Source organism: Dendrobates tinctorius, unplaced genomic scaffold, assembly GCF_039654945.1.
Source record: "Dendrobates tinctorius isolate UK_male_01 unplaced genomic scaffold, ASM3965494v1 ptg000019l, whole genome shotgun sequence".
NCBI classification, from domain to species: domain Eukaryota; kingdom Metazoa; phylum Chordata; class Amphibia; order Anura; family Dendrobatidae; genus Dendrobates; species Dendrobates tinctorius.
The window spans coordinates 74112438-74124365 of NW_027361687.1; the positions used below are offsets into that span (position 1 = coordinate 74112438).

General features: G+C 44.3%; 1 long non-coding RNA gene across 1 annotated transcript; it reads left to right on the top strand.

Annotated features, from left to right (window-relative positions):
- The first annotated feature begins 6772 nt into the window (after positions 1-6772).
- Positions 6773-7740, top strand: LOC141082727 (uncharacterized). Its single transcript, XR_012230562.1, has 2 exons — positions 6773-6928; positions 7091-7740. It is a non-coding gene; the product is annotated as an uncharacterized lncRNA (long non-coding RNA).
- The last annotated feature ends 4188 nt before the right edge of the window (positions 7741-11928 follow it).

An 11928-nucleotide genomic window follows, 5' to 3' on the forward strand; every position in this document is an offset into this window, starting at 1 on the left:
ACATTGTATCTTACAGAGGAGTTCAGATTGTGTCTAGATTTTGGAAGACTTTCTGTTCCAAGCTGGGAATTCAGTTGTCCTTCTCCTTTGCTTTTCACCCTCAGACCAATGGGCAGACGGAGAGAACAAACCAGACCTTGGAGTCGTATTTGAGATGTTTTATTTCTGCTGATCAGGATGATTGGGTTTCATTTTTGCCCTTGGCCAAATTTGCTTTAAATAATAGAGCTAGTTCTGCCACTTTGATGTCATCTTTTTTTTGTAACTTTGAGTTTCATCCTCGATTTTCTTCAGGGCAGGTGGAGCCTCCTGCCTGCCCAGGTGTTGACACTGTGGTGGAGAGAATGCACCAGATCTGGGACCAAGTGGTGGATAAGTTATCTCTCTCCCAGGAAAAGGCCCAGCGGTTTTCCAACCGACATAGGACCATTGGTCCCCAGTTTAAGGTTGGTGACATGGTTTGGTTATCATCAAAAAATATCGCTATGAAGGTGGCTTCTCCTAAGTTTAAGCCTAGATTTATTGGACCTTACAAGATTTTGGAGATTATTAATCCTGTCTCTTTTCGGTTGGCTTTTCCTGTCATACTTAAAATTCATAATGTGTTTCATAAGTCCTTGTTGAAGAAGTTTGTTGAACCAGTTGTTCCTGGGGTGCCACCTCCGGACCCTGTATTAGTTGAAGGTAACATGGAATATGAGGTAGAGAAGATACTGTATTCCCGTCTGGCTAGACGGAGACTCCAGTATTTGGTTAAGTGGAAGGGTTATGGTCAGGAGGATAATTCCTGGGTCTCTGCCTCTGATATTCATGCCAAAAGATTGGTGCGTGCCTTTCATCGGGCTCACCCTGATCGCCCTGGTGGCGTGGATGAGGGTTCGGTGACCCCTCCTCAAGGGGGAGGTACTGTTGTGAGTTCATTTTCCCCTTCACCATTGAGGTCTGATGAACTCCCTCTTCTCGTGAAGGAAGGTAGTGAGGCTGATTACAAAGCACCTGAGCAGAATGATGATGACTGGGTGACTAGAATTGCTGACTGAATATAAGGCAGCAGACGCCCTTCTGCCTTGCGGGTGATTACTCTGAGGGATTCTTGGAGACCAGTCTGATTCCTGCTCCTCAAAAGCTAAGTTTTCTGCTCTACTTTTTGCATTTGTGTTTTGCCTTGTTTTTCTGGATTTCTGCCTTTCCCTGCTGGGTAAGCTGAATTCCTTTTTGCTCTGTCTTCAGAAAATACCTGAGTACTGATATAGTCTTTTTGAAGCCTAGGGTCTTCAGGGCTTTTTGCCCTATCAGTCTGTTGGCTCTTGTTATTGAGAGAGTTTTGGCGGATTGCAGACAGCAGCTTTTCTATTCTGTCCTATTTAGTTAGCTTGGGCCCCATCATTTGCTCAGCCTATCTTTCTATCTGTGTGAGTGTTTTTTCATCTTGCTTCACTGTCATTATATGTTGGGGGCTGCCTATTGCTTTGGGGTCTGCTCTGGGGCAATTTAGATTTCCCTTTCTGTCTTTAGGCTATGTAGTTCTCCGGCTGTGATCGAGGGGTCTAGGGCACCGTAGGAACCCCCCACGGCTACTGCTAGTTGTGTTGATAGGTTCAGGGGTCTGCAATCCGATAGCTGCCAACTTCTCTGGTTTTCTGGACTTAGCTAGTATTTCTGTTTTTGCCTCCTACGGTGACTCATTCATAACAGCCGCCCCAAGAAGGAGGAGCGGAAGCCAGTGGCGGGAAAAGAGCCGAGACAGGAAGAATGCCAGAACGCCATGATGGAAAGGGAAAACAAGTCAGAAGAACGGGGGGAGGGGAAGCCACTCGCCCCCAGGCCGCTCCTGCGGAGGCTACCACCGCTGATATATTCCCTGCAGCGCCCGCCACCACCTCACAGCAGATATTGCCATTGGATGAGCCCCATCCGGAGGAGATATATGAGGGTTCCGGAGCAGAATGGAGGGCCGGGACTGCATCCCCGTCGGGACCGGGCGCGGTTACACAGGCCTCCACCGACGGCCCCGGCAGAAACCGGCCTTGCCCCTGCCTGAATCCAGCTGCAATCTACCACCTTGGCAACTCCGAGAGTTGCGGCTGCCGCCGTCCACTACCAGGTACCGGGACCAGAACCGCAGCTGGGAGCGCCAGGTATGATTACCGCTCCAGGTCTGACCCTAGTTTTAGGAGCAGAACCCACGAATAGGAATAGCCTAATTGACCTCCGCCGGTGACCCCAGACTGCGGTGCCGCTAGCTGAGGTCCTGATGGACACAGAAGAATCAGACTCCGAGGTAGCAGCGTCAACACCGGCTGAGTCGCCGACCGCAGGCGAAGTGCCATCGGTGGTAGCGAACATGCCGTCCCCGCAGGCAGTTGACATTTCCATGGCCCTTTCAACTACCCCAACCAGTCCTTATCTCTCCCTTTGGGAGGCAGAGTACATGCAATTGGCAAGCAACCAGCAACAAGATGAAGACACCCAAAGTCCAGAAACTCCAGGAGGGGACAACAATTAGTCAAGATGCTTCTATAGAATAACTCTCGTTACCCAGGAGTGCTTATTTGCACCGTTGTGCCTTTTGTTCCTTATTTTGACCATCATGGTTTAGTTTTGTTTTTTCCAGTTGTTGCCCAGTTGTATTGGCAGCTTCCCCACTTGAACTGCAGCGATCATGAACGCTGAATGGTCCAGAACTGTTATTGCTTATAGTGTGCACCTCTTTAGGTGCTCTCTCTTGGTTTTACATAGAACTCTCTCTTCTTGAAAGAAGAATTACCTCAGCATAAGGACATTTCCAGACGTGTTGGCCGGACCCATGTCTATTATTTGCACTTATTGATAATGGTTAATATATTTTTGAGACAGAAAGCTAGAAAGTGATAATGCTTAGAGACAGATTTTATAGTGAATATTTTACAAATGTCGAATTTTAGTAATGGTATACTAAAGAAATGTTGAAGTCCAAATGCCTTGAATGTGAATAAAGAATTGAAGTTATAGGTGATGAACCAGACATCAGCAGTTGTCATATAAGAAAGTAAGAGAATGTGTAGAGTAACAGAACAGAGATGTGTTGCTAGAAAAAGGTGAATTGATATTGAGTTACTTCCATAGCACTTTAAATTAGGTAGCATAATTTTGAATTTAGATAGCTAGTTAAAACTTTTTGCAACGTTCAAGAAACTGTGCCTCCCACATTGGGAAGTTTAGTATAAATGTTTATTCAGCATTACAAAAATTTTGTATGTTCCTGTATTGTCAACTTTGTTTGCCTTGCAGCCCGTAGACGTGCTGTGTTTAACAGGGGGTATGTGGTGCCCCTGAGGCTCAGTCACCACAGAGGTACTGCACTTCCTCCTGAGGTGTGGTGCCTCACCATCCAGGTAAGTTGGAGGCTCCTGACCATGCTCCAACATCTGCATCCCACACAACACAGTAGTTCAGCAAAGCCACATTGCGGCTGCCTGCTTGGAGTGTAGCAGAGCACCTTTGGTGGTTCCCTTCTTGGAACACAAAACGTGCTGAGAGGCGGGTGGAGTTAGAATACATAAAAGAGCGGGAAGGATTAGTAGTCAGGGAGAGTCAGTCGGAGAGTCACTCATAGAGGAGTGAGGAAAGAAGATCCCTGGGAAAGGGATGGAGGAAAGAGGTGCTGCAGCAGACCTCAGTGACTTGGGTCTACTGGCACGGGAAAGGAAAGAAGGCGAATGACATTGAACTGAAACCTGATCTTCCATGAGAAGGAGAGATTAGTACGGAACAAAGGAGTAAAAGGGAACAGAGGACGTTGGTTAGAGGAGAACCCTGCCTAGAAGTTCTAAGCGCAAGGCCAGGGCCCGGTCCCCGAGGTTGTATGGATGCTAATGGTCCTGCAGCAGACACCGGTAGAGTAGTGGGCTGTAAATGCACTACTCCCATCTAAGACTTGGGGGCACAACAGCAACTTGGATAGTGAGCCAGGACTCAGGAGTAAGGAGTCCCTGAAGCAGGATACAGCTGTCTGCCGTACAAGTAGAGTTCTTGGGAACATCTGTCAGGAGGCACTCCAGTGTAACTCAGTACTGGGAGTACTTCACACTTAAAGGCGCTATAAGAGGAGATGTTCAGAAAGGTACATGTTGGTGGAGCGTTAGAAGGAAGCATTCCATCTGATCTGGAGGTTGATTGAGCCTCTGACCCGGAGGACACAGTACGGAGGCAGGCACCTGTGTGTACTACAGACTGTGAGTAAAGCTTTGGAACTACAAGCCCTGGTGTCCTCCATTGATTCTTGCGTCAACACACCCAGCACTGCTACATCTGGGTACCAGCTACTACACCGCTTGTGCCGCTCCTCTACCCCTACATCTACACTGCCCTGGGGCTACAGCTTCACCTGTGGGGAGCTTCACCATCTTGGCTGCAACACACCACCAGCCCCAGAGGATCTGCATGCAGCGTCGGCTTAACATCTCACTTGCCGAGCACCACAGGTGGCGTCACGAACTATTCCATTAACTATATTCCACCTTTCAATCTCCCCTGTTAATTGGGCGCCAAGGGCCACGGACCGGGTCACCGCTGCTGTGACAATCCCCTCTGAGAGACCGGCCCAGTACCGAGTACCCCATGGCCCTGGGAGGGCGACCCAGATGGGCTCAGAACCAACCTCGAGCAGTGGGTCGAAGGACTATCAGTCACCACCTTCGAGGAACTGATGGACCTGATGGTGAAGGACTAGTTTCTTCATCTTTGCCCTGTGGAGGTGTGACAGTTGTGGTGGACTGGGAGCCAAAGGAGGCTGCAGAGGCTGCCCAGATTGCAAGCACCTATGAGGTCAACAATACACCTGAGGTCTAGAAGTCAACCATCACCAACTGGAAAGGGGGTAATCTCATAATCTTCTGAAACTGAGGCCACATCCCATCACCAGCCCTATTATGAGTCACTAGAGCGAAGGTAATTTGTGTTAACAAAACGCACATACCAAATATTGTTCCTGATCAGTCCGTGAAAGTCATAGTTTGCTGTAGGTATTGTCCATGTTTTCAATCGAAATGCTTCCCTTCGCTAAGTTCTGAGCCGTTTCTTTGACTAGAATTAGTAAGTTTCTTTTGTTTACCCCCTTATTTTATGTACCTGTACAGTCATGGCCAAAAGTTTTGAGAATGACACAAATATTAATTTTTACAAAGTCTACTGCTTCATTTTTTCTAATGGCAATTTGCATATACTCCAGAATGTTATAAAGAGTGATCAGCTTAACAGCAATTACTTGCAAAGTCAATATTTGCCTAGAAAATTAACTTTATCCCCCAAAACACATTTCAACATCATTGCAGCCCTGCCTTAAAAGGACCAGCTAACATCGTTTCAGTGATTGCTCCATTAACACAGGTGTGGGTGTTGATGAGGACAGGGCTGGAGATCAATCTGTCATCATTAAGTAAGAATGACACCACTGGACACTTTAAAAGGAGGCTGGTGCTTGGCATCATTGTTTCTCTTCTGTTAACCATGGTTATCTCTAAAGAAACATGTGCAGTCATCATTGCACTGTACAAAAATGGCCTAACAGGGAAGAGTATCGCAGCTAGAAAGATTGCACCTCAGTCAACAATCTATCACATCATCAAGAACTTCAAGGAGAGAGGTTCCCTTGTTGCCAAAAAGGCTCCAGGGCGCCCAAGAAAGACCAGCAAGCGCCAGGACCATCTCTTAAAAGTGTTTCAGCTGTGGGATCGGGTACCAGCAGTGCAGAGCTTGCTCAGGAATGGCAGCAGGCAGGTGTGAGTGCATCTGCACGCACTGTGAGGCGGAGACTCTTGGAGCAAGGCCTGGTCTCAAGGAGGGCAGCAAAGAAGCCACTTCTCTCCAGAAAAAACATCACGGACAGACTGATATTCTGCAAGAGGTACAGGGAGTGGACTGCTGAGGACTGGGGTAAAGTCATTTTCTCTGATGAATCCCCTTTTCGATTGTTTGGGACATCTGGAAAACGGCTTATTCGGAGAAGACCAGGTGAGCGCTACCACCAGTCTTGTCTCATGCCAACTGTCAAGCATCCTGAAACCATTCATGTGTGGGGTTGCTTCTCAGCCAAGGGAATGGGCTCTCTCTCAGTCTTGCCTAAAAACACAGCCATGAATAAAGAATGGTACCAGAATGTCCTCCAAGAGCAACTTCTCCCAACCGTCCAAGAGCAGTTTGGCGATCAACAATGCCTTTTTCAACATGATGGAGCACCTTGCCATAAAGCAAAGGTGATAACTAAATGGCTCAGGGAACAAAACATAGAGATTTTGGGACCATGGCCTGGAAACTCCCCAGATCTTAATCCCATTGAGAACTTGTGGTCAATCATCAAGAGACGGGTGGACAAACAAAAACCTTCAAATTCAGACAAAATAAAAGCATTGATTTTGCAAGAATGGACTGCTATCAGTCAGGTTTTGATCCAGAAGTTGATTGAGAGCATGCCAGGGAGAATTGCTGAGGTCCTGAAGAAGGGTCAACACTGCAAATATTGACTTGCTGCATTAACTCATTCTAACTGTCAATATAACCTTTTGTTACTCATAATATGATTGCAATTATATTTCTGTATGTGATAAAAACATCTGACAAACACACATAAAAACCAGAGGGCAGCAGATCATGTGAAAATATAATATTTGTGTCATTCTCAAAACTTTTGGCCATGACTGTATATGCTGTATTGTTTGTCACCTTTTTAACCCTCCGTCAGGCGCAATAGATCTGACAGGCACACAGTAATTAGTTTCACTTCTCTCTCCTTGCCCACTTATCAGAAAACCCCACCCCTCCTAGTTATCTCCTGACTCTACAGGCTCTGTGAAACCTGATATCACAGTGACTCAGCAGACCTTCTAGTGAGCAGATATCAACACTTTGGCTTCTCAGGCACATTGCGCCTGATTTCAACACAAATTGAAAGGTTAGTATTTTCTTTTTTTATTCATCACGATTGTGTATTTAGCTTGTTTTATGAAGGATTAATGTTAAGTTAGTGTACATAAGTACTGTTTTCTTATACAAAAGGAGGGTGGCTTCTAAGGCACATTGCGCCCTAACACATACTCTTTCTCTTTTGCTTCAGATTTTCTGCTGCAATGGCCAGAAAACAGTATGATTCATCTAAACCCCTTCATTTAGAAGAAATGAAGATTTTTTTGTTAGAAGATGATGAGGAAGAACCAGCAGTAACTGAGGATTTAGAGGAATCTAGTGACATTTCATCTGAAGATGAGGTAGCAGAATGTAACACTGATTCTGGAACAGAGCAGGATGGTGATGACACTGATACAGAGGAAACAGACACAGATCTAGCTTATTATTTGGGCAAAGATAAAAATACAAAGGACGTCCCAAGGACGTTCCAGAACAAACACCGACTCTACCACCTTCTAAAAGACGCAGTTGTACTACCTGCTCATTTGTATCTGGTTTCAGAAGGTTTTCTAAATATGACTGCAAAATATGTAAAGAATCAATCTGCCTTTCCCATGCAACTTTCGTCTGCCAGCCTTGCTTTTCTAAGTGTACCTGTGCTGCTTCTGCTGCAATTGAAACCACTGAAGATGAGTAGAAAATAATTAAGTAACATCTAAGTGCAATATCCTTTAAGTTTTTTTCCATAATTTTATATTTAAGTAAAGATAACTGGAGCCTATTTGGCGGTACAACCGAAAAGTGGTACTTTTAGTTTTAATAAGTTTATGGTTAATAAATGTATTTTTTTGCATCTGATTTGGTGTAATCTCTTTTAATACATTCCTATGAAGGTCACTGACTACTTCTATAGTCCTGAAATTGAAATATGTAGCTACTATAGGTGGTTTTCTGACCTGTGCTTGTCAGGCACATTGCGCATGAACTGAGGAGAATCTATATTGCGCCTGACGGAGGGTTAAAAACTTTTGTATATTTTTTATACGTGCTGTCTATTTTTCTGGTTTAAAAATAAAATGTAATAGTTCTGTTCAGCTTGCTCTGTGAACCGCACCCCGAAACCATACACTACCTGTAGCGGGTGTCTAACCGGCCTGTAAAATGATTGGGGTTGGCAGCTAATAATGTTTCTTGGGTTACTGTTGAGTTAGCAGTGACTGTACTGAGGTATCGCAGGGAAGATATATATTGTATATATACAATACGCTCACTTTGAGTTCCCCAATAACCAGCCTAGTAGTGGAAATAGCTGCAGACTCTTCTATCAATTGTCGGTTAATTGTGTAATTGTCCTGATGATAGGAGGCAGCAGAGGGCTGTTCATAACAACCCCTATGATCTTTGACAGAGACTATTTGCAAAATTGCATCATTTTTACCATGGATACTTTGACGCAACACAAGGATTTTGGCTGCGAACATGGATATAGGCTGTAAGGTTGGCAGACAGCTGTACCAAAAGAAGCAGCACCTGCAGTATACACCAGTAAAGGCTGTACTAGCTCTAGTATGTGTTTGCTTTAGCTGCCAATCTAAGAAGTGTCTGTCAAAGCAGGCCTGTCATTATCCTGTACTAATATTACACGGATTAGTGATCTTCACAGCCTGACTTGTTTGCTCCTTGATAATCCATCCATTCAATGTTAAGTCTAAGAGCATATTAAAAGCAATGGGCCATCGTAATCTGAAAGGACACAAAAAGAAAATAAGTGGAGATATAGATTGATAGAAGAAATGAATATTCCGCAATACATGTGTACACTATCACCTATGTAGTGCCGAGGATCCTCACTATACAGGACCAATGAAAGTCAAGTCACATGTACAATGGGATTTAGGAATACCAGGCGATAATAGAAACTTGGGGGCACAACATATCCTATGGTATAGGCAATGCAAAATAAAGAATTCATGCTGTTCACATATTAGGTACTGATAGCAATCATACTTATAGGGTTATTACCTTTTTTAGACGTTATCACCTATCCATAAGTGATCCAACCACTAGGACACCCACGTATCTTGAGAACTCCTTCTGAATGGAGCAATGTCCTGGTGATTCCTTCATTGTCTAAAGGACTTTGGGAGATAGTTTTGATTTTTTTAGGTGCTACAGAAAATGAGTTGAGAAAAGATGTAAACAGCTGTTCAATTTTTCATTTACACGGAGCTCTGCAGACCGGTCCGCTCAGCAAGTTATCTTACTTATAAAGATGGAAATGTATGCCCTTAAAGGAGTTGTCCAGGCTTTTTTCTTCTTTTATGTGTGTACCTAGGCTGCTGGATGCTGAAAGTTTGAAATATATTCCCTGTCAGAATTCTGAACTGGTGCGGATGTAACCAGCTTCTCTCCTGATTCTGGAGTAGCTGCTCACACTCCAACTATAGAGTTTTCCTGTCTGGCAGAGACTGGATGTCAACAGACACCACCCCCAAGTCTATGCCAGGCCCTCTCTCTGCCACCTGCTCCAGCCTCCTGTGTGCCAACACACTTGGTAAGCAAACAGAGGCAGGACTCAGCGGATTGGATGAACCAGTGAAATCAGAGAAACTGAACATGGAACAAGGAACTGAAAGCTCACCGTTCAATCTCAGCAAAGACTGGACATCCTGCCAGGACCTTAGGGTCATATCTATTTTCTATCACATCCTATGCATAATGTAGGGTGTTTATGTATGCATATCATGTATATTTCTCTAAATATGTCTCTGTATATTATAAACATGTATTATAGCCTTTACATAATATGGGGTGCAATATACAGTTGTGTGAAAAAGTGTTTGCCCCCTTCCTGATTTCCTATTCTTTTACGTTTGTTGCACTTAAATGTTTCGGATCACCAAACAATTTTAAATAGTAGACAAAGATAACACAAATAATCACAAAATGCAGTTGGCCCGTTACACATAGCGATATCGCTAGCAATATCGCTGTAACGTCACTGGTTTTGTGATGTAGCAGCGATATTGCTAGCGATATCGCTACATGTGATACTTACCTCTGACCGGCTCCCCCGCTGTCTGTCGCTGATCGCACGAGAACGTCCTGGACCGTTTCTCGTCGTCAGCTTCCTGCTGGGCTTCCTGTGGCACCGACAAGCGACGCGTGGACGCGGGCGAGGACGTCAGGATCGCCGCGTCTGACAAGTAGCGACCCCCGACCGCTGCTATGTCGCTGGTGAGATCTGCCTATGTGGCAGCTCACTAGCGACCACTTAGCTATGCACCAGCGATCCATATCGTTGTCAGGATCACTGGTGTATCGCTTAGTGTAACAGTACCCTAAATGAATGCCTTTATTATTAGGAGAAAAACAAATCCAAACCAACAGAGCCCTTTGTGAAAAAGTGATTGACCCACCCCCCAAAAAAAAACATAAATTAACTGTGGTTAATTGAGAAGCTGAGTTCAAATTCTCTAGCCACATCCAGGCGTGATTACTGCCACACCAGTTCTCAATCAAGAAATCATTTAAATAGGACCAGCCTGACAAAGTGAAGTGGATGAAAAGGAGCTCAAAAGACATCATGCAGTGATCCAAAGAAATTCTGGATCAAATGAGAAACAAAGTAATCGAGATCTCTCAATCTGGAAAAAATTATAAAGCCATTTATAAAGTTTTGGGACTTAAGCGAACCACAATGAGAGCCATTATCCACAAATGACGAAAAAATGGAACAGTGGTGAACCTTCCCAGGAGTGGCTGGCCGACCAAAATTACTCCAAGAGCACAGCGACGACTCATTCAAGTTGTCATAAAAGACCCCATAACAACACCCAATGAACTGCAGGCCTCACTTGCCTCGGTTAAGGTCAGTATTCAGGACTCTACCATAAGAAAGAGACTGGGCAAAAATAGCTTGCATGGCACAGTTCTAAGATGAAAACGACTGCTGAGCAATAAGAACATAAAGACTTGTCTCAATTTTGCCAGAAAACATCTTAATGATCTCCAAGACTTTTGGGAGAATACTCTGTGGACTGATGAGACAAAAGATGAACCTTTTGGAAGGTGTATGCCCCATTACGTCTGGCATAGATGTAACACAGCATTTCAGAAAAGGAACATCATACTAACAGTAAAATATGGTGGTAGTAGTTTGATGGTCTGGGACTGTTTTGCTGCTTCAGGACCTGGAAGACTTGCTGTGATAAATGGAACCAAGTATTCTGCTGTCTACCAAAATTGTAAGCTTGCAAGCAGCAGCGTCCTCGCTCCTTTTGGTATCTGAGTTATGTGCTATTCTGTAAGGTCTTCATTGTCTGTACAAGTCCCTTTTAAAATGTAAAGTGCTGCAGAATATGTTGGCACAATAGAAATAAAAAATATTAAAATACAATGTAATGATGTCAGACGCAGGCTTGACACAAAAATCTGCAGTCATTCTATGTGACCATAGATTGCTGACAGTGTGTGGTGTGCAAGTTGTCAGGACGCCCCAGAGCAAACAAACGTTCATGTGGCCGCATGTATGTGATTTACTTATTTATGGTCACGTGCTCTCTAGACGACTTCTCTTAACGGAAGTATATTGAAAGAAGCCAGTTACATTTATTCAGCACAAACTGCAAGAATGCAAATCTCAGTCTTTAAATATGTATGTAAAGCCTACTTCATATGTCTGTGTTTAAACACGTACATGAAAAAACAGTACAGTGTTTTCTATCAGAGTACCATCAGTGTTCATCCGTGTTTCATCGGTTGATCTTGGTGTGTCATCAATCTTCATCCGTTGGTCATCAGTGTTTCATCAGGTTTTTATCCATTGGTTAATATTATGCCATGCATGTGTCATCCGTCGGACATCCGTGGGTCACTGGAGGGTCACTCGTGTGTCATCTATGTGTCCGTTTTGATCATCAGTGTGGTTATCAGTGTTTTTATGGTATGGATAAAGAAAAAATGAAATTACAAAGCTTATTCTATACTTTAGCATGTTAAACATGTACAGCACACAGATGGCACATGGATGCCATCAGTGTGCTG